This window comes from Asterias amurensis, chromosome 6, assembly GCF_032118995.1.
Source record: "Asterias amurensis chromosome 6, ASM3211899v1".
Taxonomy (NCBI): domain Eukaryota; kingdom Metazoa; phylum Echinodermata; class Asteroidea; order Forcipulatida; family Asteriidae; genus Asterias; species Asterias amurensis.
This window is the reverse complement of record NC_092653.1, coordinates 935,852-950,545: the sequence shown is the minus strand read 5'-3', so window position 1 is coordinate 950,545 and position 14,694 is coordinate 935,852. Positions and strand designations below refer to the sequence as shown.

The 14,694-nt window shown below is 38.9% G+C and overlaps 1 protein-coding gene and 2 long non-coding RNA genes across 4 annotated transcripts in view; 1 reads left to right on the top strand and 2 right to left on the bottom strand.

Annotated features, from left to right (window-relative positions):
* LOC139938652 (uncharacterized) overlaps nucleotides 1-14,694 on the bottom strand; it is a 29,327-nt gene that overhangs the window by 14,335 nt on the left and 298 nt on the right. The window contains exon 1 of one of the 2 annotated variants that reach the window (XM_071934260.1): nucleotides 2,546-3,027. The exons of the other annotated variant lie outside the window; for it this stretch is intronic. The gene's annotated coding sequence lies outside the window, so the exon portion shown is untranslated. Of the gene's footprint in view, nucleotides 1-2,545; nucleotides 3,028-14,694 lie in introns of those variants that run through there. 2 annotated transcript variants of the gene reach the window in all.
* LOC139938655 (uncharacterized) lies at nucleotides 9,705-12,607 on the top strand. Its single transcript, XR_011786186.1, has 3 exons — nucleotides 9,705-9,855; nucleotides 10,418-10,617; nucleotides 11,184-12,607. It is a non-coding gene; the product is annotated as an uncharacterized lncRNA (long non-coding RNA).
* LOC139938656 (uncharacterized) lies at nucleotides 11,746-14,630 on the bottom strand. Its single transcript, XR_011786187.1, has 2 exons — nucleotides 13,954-14,630; nucleotides 11,746-13,221 (listed from the first exon to the last, which is right to left on the bottom strand). It is a non-coding gene; the product is annotated as an uncharacterized lncRNA (long non-coding RNA).

Here is a 14,694-nt window from a genome sequence, read left to right as displayed (position 1 = left end):
GAAATTGCGTGGTTTTCTTTTTACCTCGTCGACTAACACGGTCGGCCATTTATGGGAGTCAAGTTTTTGACTCCCATAAATGGCCGACTGTGATAGTTCGCGACGTAAAATGAAAACCGTGCAATTTTGAGTGATACTTGTGTGGATCATTATATTCTACTTTTAAAACATCTTTCCAACCATATGCATTTCATAACAAACGGTTTCAAACGCTTTTTATAGACCAACTCGTCCGATCCAAGGCAACGTGTTCCTTTAATAATGAAAGAAAAATAACCCTTGTCACACGAAGTTGTGTGCGTTTAGATGGTTGATTTCGAGACCTCAAGTTTAGAACTTGAGGTCTCGAAATCAAATTCGTGGAAAATTACTACTTTCTCGAAAACTATGGCACTTCAGAGGGAGCTGTTTCTCACAACGTTTTACCATCAACCTCTCCCCATTACTCGTCACCAAGAAAGGGCCAATAATTTGAGTAATTACCAATAGTGTCCACTGCCTTTAAAGGAACACGTTGCCTTGGATCGGTCGAGTTGGTCTTTGAAAAGCGTTCTGTAACCGTTTGTTATAAAATCGATATGGTTAGAAAGATGTTGTAAAAGTAGAATACAATGATCTACACAAATATGCCTTGAAATTGCGTGGTTTTCTTTTTACCTCGTCGACTAACACGGTCGGCCATTTATGGGAGTCAAGTTTTTGACTCCCATAAATGGCCGACTGTGATAGTTCGCGACGTAAAATGAAAACCGTGCAATTTTGAGTGATACTTGTGTGGATCATTATATTCTACTTTTAAAACATCTTTCCAACCATATGCATTTCATAACAAACGGTTTCAAACGCTTTTTATAGACCAACTCGTCCGATCCAAGGCAACGTGTTCCTTTAATAATGAAAGAAAAATAACCCTTGTCACACGAAGTTGTGTGCGTTTAGATGGTTGATTTCGAGACCTCAAGTTTAGAACTTGAGGTCTCGAAATCAAATTCGTGGAAAATTACTACTTTCTCGAAAACTATGGCACTTCAGAGGGAGCTGTTTCTCACAACGTTTTACCATCAACCTCTCCCCATTACTCGTCACCAAGAAAGGGCCAATAATTTGAGTAATTACCAATAGTGTCCACTGCCTTTAAAGGAACACGTTGCCTTGGATCGGTCGAGTTGGTCTTTGAAAAGCGTTTGTAACCGTTTTTTATAAAATGCATATGGGTAGAAAGATGTAAAAGTAGAATACATTGATCCACACAAACATGCCTCGAAATTGCACGGTTTTCTTTTTACCTTGTTGACTAACACGTCGGCCATTTATGGGGGTCAAAATTTTGACTCCCATAAATGGCCGACCATGTTAGTTCGCACAGTAGAAGGAAAACCACGCAATTTCGAGGCAAACTTGTGTGGATCATTGTATTCTACTTTTAAAACATCTTTCCAACCATATGCATTTTATAAAAAACGGTTACAAACGCTTTTGTTTTGACCAACTCGTCCGATCCAAGGCAACGTGTTCCTTTAAGTCATCATCAATGTGTTACCGGTAGTTTGATCCCGGTCATGACACTTGAGTCCTCAAGCAAGATGCTTTTCTAAACCTGATTTCTTCCAACTCACTGGGATATAAATTGGTACCTACGAGGGCAGAGGTTGATATTGTGAATTTAAAAAGCCTTTGGAGTGTCAAGGCAACCTGGAGCTGTATACTCCCCATCAGGCAGCCGAGAAAGATACATATTGGGATGTATATAATGCAGGCAGGTGACTGAGCATGAAGAGTTACATAAAGTGTGCACCTGTCCTGATGATACGCATGTCTATTGCTTGAACTTAAAAATAACTATTGTTGGTGCTAAGGGGTAGCTAAGCTTGTTCCATTTTGCAAGAGGAAGGACAGCTTGTATCTTTGTGCCGGGGGTGGGGGTTAATGAAGACAGTTGCAGCCCGTTGTCATGAGTTCAAACCCTTTCCCCATATACATTGTTCTGGTGGCAATCAGTGTCAATGGCAACAAACTTATGGACAGATCTGTAAAGAAGTGACACAAGTTTGAATGACCCTCCAATCCAGCCCCATAAATCGGTCCAATCCACTCCTTGAACTGATTTATGGGGCTACCTCCAACCCAGCTTTCCGAGGCTGTAAATAATAATGTCTCTCCCCAATTATAACATTTAAACCTGGCTCTCAACAAACACTGCTCTACTTACATTTGATGGTACATGAAGATTACAGAGTTCAACGAAGGAGTCGTCAATGTGGGAACAAAGTGATTTGAATTGATTTGTTTTTTAATGCCACGTTTGAGTTTAGTTTAAATAAACGCAATATCATGTGATGTAGCCCTATGGCTGAAGTGTACAGCTGCTATCATGTTTGCAATGCTGGGCACAAATAGAGTCATTTAAAGGAACACGTTGCCTTCAGATTTCACAAAATTTCACGTTTGAGGGTGTTCCTTATACTTATTAAGAGTTGTTCTTGAAATAAAACACATTTAATGTGTTGTAATTAGTGAATGGTAATTAAAAAAAACAAACACTGACCTCTGACCCCGAAACATGGCCCGCGAAATATATACGTTTTTCAAGCCGTCAAAACGATCGTCCGTTTATGCGCGATGCACAGCAGTTAGGCTGGCGCCGTAGACAATGGCCTGGTAAACCTACCAGATGAACACGAGGTAACATACCGTTCTCTACCACACGATATACCCTGCAAGATATGTTAACAAAAATTTTACCACACAGGCGAAGTAGGATTCTACTCTACTCATTGACCTCTGTGCTTTCTGCTCTACTCCATATAGTACTGTACAAAACCAATGATTGCTAAAACCAACGGAGGGCTAGATAGGGCGCCCTCTGCCTTTTTAATCATGGATCATTAAAATGTGTTTGCAGAATAGCATGAGTTTTTATGACGAAAATGCAGAGAATGCTACTCAATGCTAAAGCATAGGGACAGAATCCTACACAATGTTAAAGCAATAGGACCAGAATCTACACAGTGCTAAAGCATAGGGGAAGAATCCTACACAATGCTGAAACATAGAGAAAGAATTCTACACAGTGCTGAAGCATAGGGCCGCAATCCTACACAGTGCTAAAGCATAGGGCCAGAATCCTACACAGTGATGCTGAAGCATAGGGCCAGAATCCTACACGGTGCTGTAGCATAGGACCAGAATCCTACACAGTGCTAAAGCATAGGGCCGTAATCCTACACAGTGCTGTAGCATAGGGCCAGAATCCTACTCAATGCTAAAGCATAGGGCCAGAATCCTACCCAATGCTAAAGCATAGGGCCAGAATCCTACACAGTGCTGTAGCATAGGACCAGAATCCTACACAGTGCTGTAGCATAGGACCAGATTCCTACACAGTGCTGAAGCATAGGGCCAGAATCCTACACAGTGCTAAAGCATAGGGCCAGAATCCTACTCAATGCTAAAGCATAGGGCCAGAATCCTACTCAATGCTGTAGCATAGGACCAGAATCCTACACAGTGCTGTAGCATAGGGCCAGAATCCTACTCAATGCTAAAGCATAGGGCCTGAATCCTACCCAATGCTAAAGCATAGGGCCAGAATCCTACACAGTGCTGTAGCATAGGACCAGAATCCTACACAGTGCTGTAGCATAGGACCAGATTCCTACACAGTGCTGAAGCATAGGGCCAGAATCCTACACAGTGCTAAAGCATAGGGCCAGAATCCTACACAGTGCTAAAGCATAGGGCCAGAATCCTACTCAATGCTAGAGCATAGGGCCAGAATCCTACACAGTGCTAAAGCATAGGGCCAGAATCCTACAGTGCTAAAGCATAGGGCCAGAATCCTACACAGTGCTAAAGCATAGGGCCAGAATCCTACTCAATGCTAAAGCATAGAGACAGAATCCTACTCATTGCTAAAGCATAGGGCCAGAATCCTACTCAATGCCTAAGCTTAGGGCCAGAATCCTACACAGTGCTAAAGCATAGGGCCAGAATCCTACTCAATGCTAAAGCATAGGGCCAGAATCCTACTCAATGCTGTAGCATAGGACCAGAATCCTACACAGTGCTGTAGCATAGGGCCAGAATCCTACTCAATGCTAAAGCATAGGGCCTGAATCCTACCCAATGCTAAAGCATAGGGCCAGAATCCTACACAGTGCTGTAGCATAGGACCAGAATCCTACACAGTGCTGTAGCATAGGACCAGATTCCTACACAGTGCTGAAGCATAGGGCCAGAATCCTACACAGTGCTAAAGCATAGGGCCAGAATCCTACACAGTGCTAAAGCATAGGGCCAGAATCCTACTCAATGCTAGAGCATAGGGCCAGAATCCTACACAGTGCTAAAGCATAGGGCCAGAATCCTACAGTGCTAAAGCATAGGGCCAGAATCCTACACAGTGCTAAAGCATAGGGCCAGAATCCTACTCAATGCTAAAGCATAGGGACAGAATCCTACACAGTGCTTAAGCATAGGGACAGAATCCTACACAGTGCTAAAGCATAGGGCCAGAATCCTACTCAATGCTAGAGCATAGGGCCAGAATCCTACACAGTGCTGAAGCATAGGGCCAGAATCCTACTCAATGCTAAAGCATAGGGACAGAATCCTACTCAATGCTAAAGCATAGGGACAGAATCCTACTCAATGCTAAAGCATAGGGCCAGAATCCCACTCAATGCTAAAGCATAGGGACAGAATCCTACTCAATGCTAAAGCATAGGGCCAGAATAAAGCATTAAAGAGGAAGAACCTTAATCAATGCGATGCAAATTAAAGTTGACAAAATTAATTCAATTTAATATAAAACAGGTTTATTAAAAAAATCCATCGCAATTACACAACTGAGTTCCACATATTAATGTCAAATAATCACATAAAAAACAAATATAAAGGTCGCGTGTAACCATAGAGCTATACATACTGAATAATAATAATAATAATAATAATCTACATTTACATGTATATAGCGCTAACTTGCTCTGTGTTTTGAAGCCACCCTGGGCACAGACATGTTTGATGTGTTGCATGACTATGACAAGATTTTAATTCACATTGACTTTTTTTTTTTTAATTCGGCGTGTGCGCTTTCGTACGCAACTGCCCATTAGCGTCTGTCTGCGCTACATAAACTTAAAATAGTATACATGCCTTTTAAACATGACGCAAATGACGCTCGCAGTTTGGACGCTCATCAGCAGATTGTGCGTTTACATTTGCTGCACCTTTTGGTTCGATGACATATAGAAAATAACAAATGCACTATCATGCAAATAGCCGTACAATTGCCGTACAAAATATCAAGCTTTTTTGTATTCGTTTGTACATGAACATTTGATGCGCCGACACGGCTTCAAAACTTTAATGCGTGTATAATGGGGTGTTAGCGCTCTAGTCACATCAATATATATAGCTACAGTATATGCATTTAACAGAAATCTGTCATAATAATAGAAAGTGCTTCCAACTTTAAAATTGTTTTGAACTTAAACCTTTTTCTTGTGAGAAAAATGTCTGACCAAGGTCCTATTATGGGTGAGCATTCATTGCTCACTCAAAGTTATGTATCCCAAAAACCGTTTTTGTGTGAAAATGTATTGAACATTTTAAACAACAATATTTCAAAACTCAAATTTTAAACGGTCAAAGTGTCTGTAATTGTATTTTTGTAATGTTTTTTAACAAAAGGGCATTTATGATTCGGAATAAAAAAGTAGTGACTCATTCTTAAATGTCCGTTTAAACCTTGCAGGGTCATTGCCATGCGCTCAAGCCGATCACACGTTACAACCTGTCGCTACCCTTTTATTCCCTTATTAAAGGCACTGAACACTATTGGTAATTAACTTGGTAACAGGTAACGGTGAGCTGTTGATAGTATAAAACATTGTGAGAAATGGCTCCCTCTGAAATAACGTAGTTTGTGAGAAGAACAAAAATTTACATAAGTACAAAATAAACATTTTTTAACATTAACTGCAACTTGAACATACTGTATTTTGTAGTATTCATGTCAAAAGTAACATTTTGACATGGGTATGTGATTTTTGTATACTTTTGTTGTTTTCCCCAAATATGAAATGAGGTTTCTGTCCCACAATATTTAAAATCTGTAGAGACTATGCAGTGTGCATGAGAACTTTTACTGACAACTGGTCTGATACTCTTGTGTACCACCAGGGGGACTGTAGCCTTCATTGCTTCATAGATCCGCATTCAAAATGACTGGAAGGTTTGACCAGCCTGCAAATATCCCCTTCCAGGCGCTTCGAATCACGGCTCTACCAAACTAGTGTCTAAGCCACGAAGGCCATAACAAAAGGCTAGTGGGGCGGAGGAGTAGTTGCATTATTTCATGGTAGTCCAGTACTGCTTGAAGGTTGATTTCTACATTTATACCTGCAGTTGGATATAATAAAGGAAAAAAATAGGTGAATGAATGAATGAGTGGATAGATAGACGGATGAGTGCATGTAACTCAGAAATAAAATATAAAATTTTTTGTTATTTATTAATTTAAATATTTATTTGCTTATCTAATTTCTGGTTTATTGACTATTTGTTTATTAATTGATCGGTTGTTTTGATTGCTTTACTCATATTTAATCATCCTTTTATTGATGTAAAGGTATGTATGTTGGAAAAGGAGTTAGTTTGATTAACTTTTCGTTGCTTGCGTTGTTATTTTATCAATTTGTCTGTTTATTTATTGACCTATTTTTTTGTTTATCCATCCATATTTTGATTTATTTGTTGCTATATTTCTTGTTACATGTACCTTTCCAACTATATATTCATTTACTTATTGTTACTTTTTGTTTACATTGTTTTGATTAACAATTTGGTTATTTATTTATTTATTTGCTGGTCTAATTTCTGGTGTTTGTTTTTGGTTTTGTTGTTTCAAGTTGTGCTTTGTGTATACAGATTATTTATATTTACTTTTAATTGTTTTTATTTTTCCAAAGAGAGTATATAATATAGTGAGTTTGCCTCCCTATGTGAGTGGATTAACAGGTGTTCGAGCTACAGAGTGTTTAACTATACTTTTGTTGATCCTGCCCCTGATTTCACGAAGCGCTGCGACGCGTCGCAAGTGCAAGTTGCGACCGGTTACACGTCGTAAGTTGCGCTGCGTATGAAATCCATTTCATCAAAGTTATGGTGCATTGGATACATCGTAAGTTCCTTGACAACGGGGAAGAACACGTTGTAAGTTACGACTACCCATAGGGTCGTCGTAAGAATGCTATGTTTCATTTGTTTTCGCACAAAATGCATGAAAGGACATAACAATAATTACCACATGTAACTTCCGTGAACCAATCGGGAAGACACTAGACAACAAATGGAAATTTACCTTCCCCCCCCCCAAAAAAAAAGGACGGGTAAAAGAAAACAAACACAGGCATAACAAAGTACACACAAACTTAAACAACTCAACCAATTAATAAGTATAAACCAACCAAAACTACCCAAACCTAAACGCTGGTCCGAAATGGTTGAGTGTCTGCCATCTTGAATTAGGCAGTTTCATCAAGTTGATTTCACGTGTACCAAAACACACACACACACAGCCCCGAAAAAAAAGAACGAAATGTATTAAATCATAACTCACATTTTGTACAACTCACAACTATGAGACTTGACAGCAGGCAGGAGCATTCTCTCCTCGTGCTTACATTTCAAAAAGTTTTGAAATCAGATTAATAGTTTTGGAGATATTGTAAAAAATAGAAAGCAACGACAGAAACCGGATTCTTGGCCTCGCGTGTAGCGCCCATTCGTTTGTGCATGATGTCACCTTTGAACCCCGTGGACAACGGATTTCGGAAATCTTCGGAAAGAGCCACGAAGCCCGAAGATGGTTTTTTACGATGAGGGAGCATATGTTGACACAAAATGAGATAACGATTACATCATCGTGTAGCCAATAAAACTCCGCACATGGTACATCTAGTCGCATAGCTTTTACCATGAAAACCTATTTTTGTCGGCGTTTTCCGTTTTTTTAATCAAGATTTCTTCCTGAGATAATTATCAAAATTGAATGCAACTTTGTCAGTGCTAATTCCCATACTTTTAAGATTAACTTGTGAAAATTTGGTGTTATTTGATTTTATATATTCTTCTCCCTCTCCGAGAGGTTTTGTTCAACCATTTCTTGCAAAGTTGTCCTAAATACGTACGTGTACATGTACATCGCACAGTCTGCAAACCTCCCCATTGGTAGAGGGAGCTTGTCATATAGTGCGCCCTCTTTTGCCATAGGCTGTGCGTTAAACTTGGCCGTGGCCGATATGAAGAAAAACATAACAAATTGAACTTGAACACAGGTACGTTTTTTGGACGATCCACGCTCATTAAAAACGTTATATCTCTGCAACCAAACAATAGATTTCAAAATATTAAATTGATTTTTACTCCATATAATACACCTTAACAGACCACATCTTGTCAGAGAAAAAAATCACCTGCATTTAATTTCACTGAAACTGCCTACTTGAATGAACTATAATACACGACTGTTTCATGACCAAGCTGTAAATAACATAAAACAGCCGCATAACTTTAGCAGTTCATCCTCGTCCAAAAGGTTGTTTTTATTAAGAATGGAAATAGTTTGTATTGCGACTCGTCGCGCTTACGACGTGTTTGGTGCAATGGATTGTGGAACTCATCGCAGCCGCGACGTGTCTTAGGTCTGCGACGCATCGCAAACCCTACGATGCGTCGCTACTTGCGATGAGTTTCGTGAAATCGGGGGGCTGGCCATCACATTAGGGTTGTTTTGTAATTTCCTGTGCCGTACTGTTTGTCTTGCTTTGTATTTACTTTTGTTTTTATATTATTTATTTTACATACTGTCTGTTTGTATATTGTTATTGTTTAATGGCCAAATAAAGAATAAGAATAAGAATAAGGGATGTCCTAGCCCAATAAATCGGTACAATCCACTGGGTTGGGCCATGTTTATGGCATGTATGACAGTATATTGATTGATATTTTATTATCATTATTATTATATGGGTCTTTTCGCACTTCCCACCTGTTCTTCTCAGAACATCTGGATCCTTTCCTTAATCCCTTTCCCCCTCTCTTTTTCTATAAATGGATATGTATTTGTTTGTACTTGTTTTATGCCTCTGAAGAAGGTCCGGATTGGATCGAAAGCTAAGGCCAACTAGCCTATTCATTATTATATGGGGCTAGGATACTTTTATTAGTAGGATGAACCATGGAGGTAGAATTATACCTCCATGGATGAACATGACATGTTACATTATTTGATAATGGAAGTCTTAATTAATTAATTAAGTATCTGATATAAAATAATTGACGTTGATCATTTAACAATTTGAGAGTGACCAGTTAAGACCACCGTGCACAAAATCAACTTCTTACCGAGAAAAGATGTCCATCAATGTTTCGGATCGGCATCATAAATCACCAAATCCGCGTCAAAACTAGCTGTGGACGACGCTTGCGACGACGGCGGACGAGAGGGACGAGAGCATGCAGTGTACATGTAATATACATTATGTATGTGTGTATGTGTATGGTATGGTGTATGCTGGTACTCAGTTATTTTTGCATTGATTTAACACAGCGATGTGAAGAGTACCAGTTATATAGTGAGTAGAGTAGAGTAGAATCCTACTCGCACATGTACCATAGGAAATCTGTTCACATATCTTGCACCAATTGCCACACGACGTTGTGTGAAATGTAAACACACCATTTTGTTGTCAAAATGGATCGCCGAAAAACACAGATTCAGCTCATTGCTCTACGCAAAGAGATGATTGAAGACACGTCCAAAAAGAAGGAACGGACACCTCGCCAATCAGGGTAAGAATAATGTAGTGGGACATGGACTAGCCGACGAGAGAGAGAGAACGGACCGTGATTGTTTATACCCAATGCAATGTTATTGTTAGTTATTATTGTGGACATGACACGTAAATTCACAGCCATGACAGCCGCAGCACTGAGTTGTGAGAGTACATAAATGTACATGTACTATGACTAGCTTACATGTAATTTTGTAGATCTATTCACTCGGTGCATAGATGGGGGTGGGGATTTGAATCGAGTGTCCAGCGTCCTAATGACTTGGCATAATTTACCCTAATTTACTTTGATGCTACAATTAAAAGAGTCGTTTATCTGGCTGGGAAGGGGAGGACTTTTGTAAAAATTGTAGAAATACATTTTTAAAATACTAAATAGTACAGATTTATTAAATGTTTTTTGTATATTTTTAACAGTTTACCCAAAATATTGTACCCAAGTCAACTCGTACCCAAGTCAACCCGAATTCTTTCAAAGAAGTGTGACCTTTCAAACAATAAAAAATAAAATTGTCGAGAACTAATAAGTTATATCAATGGTTATGAATTTCTTGTTGAAGGTACTATGTGAGCAGATGCCAGGACTTGGCGTAAACATCTTGGAGACCTCATCAAACCCGGCACCTTCAAGTCCACATCATCCACCTCCGCAAAGCTCTTGCCAAGCTGGTGTGTTTGTACCAACTGTAGGAAGATGCCAACACAACAGGAGAGGTCATGCTGCAAACAAAGGCCGGATGAATGCTTCTCAAACTTGGCAGTAAGAGACTGATTATTTCATACTGTCAATGGCATGTGCATTTATAACAATATACACATGTACTGTCAAAGCAGTCCAGTTTTGTTATATGATATTTTGATCTGTCCACCCCCCCCCCAAAAAAAAAAAGGAAAAACAAAGTAAATGTGTAAACAAACATTTAATAAGGAAACACAAATTTAAGCTTTCATTCATTGTAGTTACTTGTAAACAGCCTCCTTCGCCAACGTTGCATTACCAAAAAACTTTACACTGAACAGCCACATCCCAAATTTTAATAACATCATGTCTTTGACCAGCAGCCGATTTCACAAAACTTTACGCAACTGTGTAAGTCCACTTGTGCAACGTTTATGGAGCAACTTGCGCCATTAAAATTGCGCAAGTGGACTCAAGCAGTTGCGTAAAGTTTCGTGAAATCGGCTGCAGGTAGGTAATATTTGCAAAAATGTCACTTTAATGAATCAACATCAAGTGCATGGGTTTTATATTCCATATACATGTACAAATAACCAATTTTTATTTTGTTAATTGTTTCAAAAATGTTTGTGTTTATATTTGAAAAGATCTTGAGGCACCTTGTTCTGGACCACCATTAGAGTTGGCACAACATCACAGGAATGACATGTACACCAGGGGAGCATGATGTACACAACAAATGACTTTGCCACCCAGCCAGCCTTCACAGACAACATGTGTTGTGTCAGAATGGTACTGGAAATAGAGTAACACTACATAGTTACTGTGTTTGTAAAATCAGGGATATATTTCCAGATAGTTTCAACTTTCATGTACACATGATTTATGCAAAACAGGTTTTACAAATGGCAATATTTCCTGTTTTCAACAAGTAGATTCTTATTCCTAAATTAACACACAATGTCAATATTTCAACTTATTATTATTTTCTTTTGCACATTACTTATGTCAACAAATCATTGAATGTGATGTGAGCAGAGTTTGTTTTCATCACAACGACATAATATGATTAAGTTTAATTTGAAGTACATGGCCAATTGTTTATACAATCATCATATTTATTGTATTATTTATTTGAGATTTCGATATTTTGTAACAAAAAACACACTAGAACAACAAATACAAAAACATAAACAATCTGTATTCAAATAAATTTATCTGAAATATCTTTATTCTGTATTCATAAAGAGACATGGATCATAGATGCAACAAGTTTGATAAACACAGTGCCATTTCAAATTTTTAACCTTAACCCTTGCAAGTATATTTTGATTTCAACCACATGCCTGTTATGAAATGCATGGTCAGAATGATGTTTTACAACTAGTCAGTGTTGAGTAGCAGACCATGTTAGTTCGAATAAGTAAAAGTTTTAAAGGAAAACCACCGAATTTCAAGTCATACTTGTGTTGATCATTCTATTCTACTTTTAAAACATCCTTTCTAACCATATGCATTTTACAACCAAATCACTCGATCTATAGCATTGGTCTCTCTAAAGGGACTTTATACCTTAGATGTTGGTAATTACTAATTTGTGATCATTAAACTCACTTGATAAAGTCTACATGATGAGAGGCATGTCAAAGGACTTGTTTCTATACTGCAATGGTGTTTTTCTTTCACTGTTTCTTGCAGCTTATATTGCCAAATTTAGCCCAAATTGTCACAGGTTTATTATTGTATGCATAAATATTGAGGAGATACACCAACTATTACTAAGGATACTGCATGGGACTATAGTGTTCTTTGGCAAAGGACAAATTTAATTAATGTTTGCAAATACATCGTGTACTGCTGTGAATTGTAAAAACATTCAATAAATTGTCCATATTTTTTTATAAAGTTCCTATTAATTTGTGACAAAGATTCTCTTTGATTACATACAAACTCTAGAACTTGCCAATAATGCTAATAATGCACTGACCTTATATCTTATGCACACCTGTACAAACAATTTTGTAGGCAAATTGTGGAAAGTTACATGGAAATTAAATTTAAGAAGTGGAAAATCTGGATTTGTGTTTTGTACAAGTTCTTCTGTTGGTAGTAGTGGTGGTGGTATTGGGGGGGGGGGGGATGGCGGCTGCGGGTAGAGGTCATTCTTGCACCATTAGCAGTAAGCTTGGGCGACTAGTGTCGCACTCCAACTATTGAATCCTGAGTCGAGTCGCGACTATTGTTTTCAACTATTCGGTTAAACGTGCTACAAAAATAGTTTTTAAAAAATTTCGTCTACCTGTTTGGTGAACCAATTTAGTCGCTCATGACTATTCATGACAACATAATTTACTTACAGAACAGTCAGACATCAGTGACACAAATCTTCAATCTTTTCCGCTTGAATTAGACTATATTGTGCTTGCGGCACACATTGCCACAGTGCATCGTGATAATTAAACTTTTGTTGCGACTAGTGTCGTAGTCGCAACTATTGGATGGAGGTGCGACTAGTCGATTAGTAATTTTCACTGGTCGCCCAGGCCTAATTAGCAGAGTTTTCCTGTCCTGCGAAGAAGCTGGTTGTCATCTAACCGTGCTTGGAAAACTTCTTTGATGTACGTGTACTCTTTCTTGTCCATACCGGCTTCAATAATCACATCACCACCCAACTTTCACTGTGACCTGGGAATCAAGTATCAATACAAAAATGTTACAAAATAATAAAATTGTTCCCCGTTTCTGATTTTGTTTTGTAATTTTTGAAAAGAGTTCTTCTAGACTATGGCCCTTTTCGAAACCACGGCTTTGGCTTTGGATTCAGCTAGAGCTAGCTTGGCCCCGCAGATGTTTGAACAATACTGAGCGTGCTTTGCGTAGGGATTCAGACAAGGGGACGGAGTTTGAAGCCGAATCCATAGTCGATGCCGTGGTTTTGAAAAGGACCTATGGAAGCTTCATTTTTGTGGACAAGAGTATTAATTTATTTTAGCTTTCCTTGCCAACTACCATTTGCAGTATGTGCTCCCTGTTCAGATGCATCGCACCATAAATTTTGCTGTCAAATGATTCTGAGCAATGTAAACAGGAGCTACCTCAAAGTCAAAAAGTACTGGCCAAGACCAAGGTCAAGGAATTACATCCCCATAATAGACATAAACATTATTTTATAAAATAATGAATGTATACCCCGAAGAAAGGATCATGTTGGCAAATAAGACAAGTGACATCATCTATCCTATGGCGATGGACTAGTATTAGTAATAGACACCACTGTCCTGTTGCCCTGTGACTCTACATACGTACATGCAAACAGCATAGAGAAAGGACAGAGAAGTAAAGTCCCTGTAATTTTGTATCTAAAAACGAACTGTGGGGTATAGGCCTATGTGACTCGCAATTGCATACTATACTTACGCGGTAAACACGGTAAACGCCTCTGACATGTCTGAGCAGATGTTTTATTGAGAGGATGAATTCTCTAGCTGTAGTTTTGGTGTGGGAGGTCATGACACGTCCATTTTCAACTCCACTCGCTAGTTAGTATACGGGTACTAGACATTCTTTCGTGTACAAAGTGTTCGCATTACTAGACTGGCCCCGCTAAAATCCTACATCGTACGAGCAAGAACGGGGAGTTCACTGCGTCTGGGGAGGTCTGGCCGCGGGGGATGATGGCCCGCTGGACGGCAGCCGCTCGGCCCCGGGACGTGGGCTGAACTTGCTGCTTAGATAGATTAATAAAAAGTTAATTCAACGTAGGCCCTTTTATTTTTGTTCATGAACTGTTTTTTGTTGTTGGAGTAACCATGGAGGAAGATATAGATACAAATGGGTTCGTAAAATTGTTAATAATTGCTCAGTCGTATAGTTCAACGGCTGCGACTGGAAATAAGACTAGTGAATTTGGCGGCCATTTATGGGAGTCAAAATCTTGACCCCCATAAATGGCGGAGCGTTTTGTTTCGAGAAAGTTAGCAAAAGTGAAGCAATTCTAAGGCATGTTTGTGTAGATCATTATATTCTACTTTTTTAACATCTTTCCAACCGTAACCATTTTACATCAAACGCTTGTCATAGCCCAAAAACGCCCAACAAAGCGCAGCCCGAAGGCAACGTGTTCCTTTAAGTATTGATAGAACCTAGACCCAGTAACTG